Source organism: Ceratina calcarata, unplaced genomic scaffold, assembly GCF_001652005.2.
Source record: "Ceratina calcarata isolate Rehan_Ccalc_2016 unplaced genomic scaffold, ASM165200v1 scaffold2190, whole genome shotgun sequence".
NCBI classification, from domain to species: domain Eukaryota; kingdom Metazoa; phylum Arthropoda; class Insecta; order Hymenoptera; family Apidae; genus Ceratina; species Ceratina calcarata.
Window position 1 is genome coordinate 1 of NW_017143661.1, and position 1,507 is coordinate 1,507.

Sequence of the window (1,507 nt, forward strand, 5' to 3'; positions counted from 1 at the left end):
GATTTAATGTCATGAGTGAATTTAATAGAGAGATAAAATTTGCTGATGTCTTTTATTTAAATTTCCAATTATTTAAATAAATCGTTGGCTCCTATGTCTCTCTAGTATCTGCTTCTACTTTCAACTTGTGTTCCAGATTAAAAAGTTTCTCTGTGAACTAGATCTCTGAGTTAATTGGATTACATCGATTTTGTATTTTGCCGAAGGGAATCCGAAACCTATTAATTACATAATTCATACGTCTTACACAATTATCATAAGCTTCCTCGTACGCAGTTTCGAAAGTCTGTACCCTTATTTATGTGTCATCGTTAAATCACCAATTTACAGGCAATCGTTTTTACATTTATATAATACATTCGACTATATAAAATAAATAAATAAATAAATAAATAAATAAATAAATTATACGTGTAGCTTGCATGGAATTCCACTTCTTTGCCTGGAGGCTGAATTGCAATGTTAGTTTTTGTGTCAAGTAATTTCCACCGTCAATTATAACTTCCTTTAACTGCAGCCACGTATGGCAATTTCTTTCCGATGGCCGAGAATAGAAATGACAATTCTCTTAACAACAATTGCTCGGTAATGCACCTCGTGGCCTTGTATAAATTCTGGCTAATATTTCCTGCCTTAATGTCTTATTTCCCTTCGAGAGGACTCGATCTAAAAGGAAATAACGTTGCGACTATTTCCTTTTAGAAAATAGTTCATATACTGATAGAAAATCTGTGTTACAAAATTTGTTATGATTTTGTAATCGCTAGTTGCGACATTTAAGCGAGTCATGCTCCGTTTTTCAGAAACTTTCCGATGTAAAATTACTAATTTACTTTTTATTGAACGTTGCACAAAAGTGGCATTGCAGACACACTTATGTTCTTAATTTTTATTGTGAATTATTTAATTATTAGATACGATGTAATGGGAATTAAAATTAGGCTAATGGTATTGATCAGTACTTTTATTTCATAACATTGAAATAATTTGATACATAATATTAGTATATAACATACTCTTAAATACCTAAGAATCCTACAAATATTTAATATAAGTATACTTAAATGTTAAAATTATCCAGAGCTTATCTTCGTTAAAATTAAAATATAATTATTATTCCCTGTAATTGAAAATGCAACGATAAACGTTTTTAATATAAACATTTTATAATTATCTTCTAGCTTTAATTAAAACTCGATTGAACAGCGTCGTGGCACTGCAAGCCTAAATTGATCGTCTAAATATTTACTCCTAGCAAACATATTTCCAACGAAATGCAGTAAATGCAGTTGAGTATGTATAAAAGCAGAGTTACTGCAATGCAACACCGGAATACATTGTGAGCAAGAGTAAACTTTCCATATCACATACGGGCAGAATAGATAGCTTGTATAATTCACATAAAGCAAATATAAAACTCAAAAGTTCCATACAATATTTATAAATCGCATGAGTCTTAACAATTTTTTTTTAACATCATATCAATTACAAAAATAATAAGGATTTT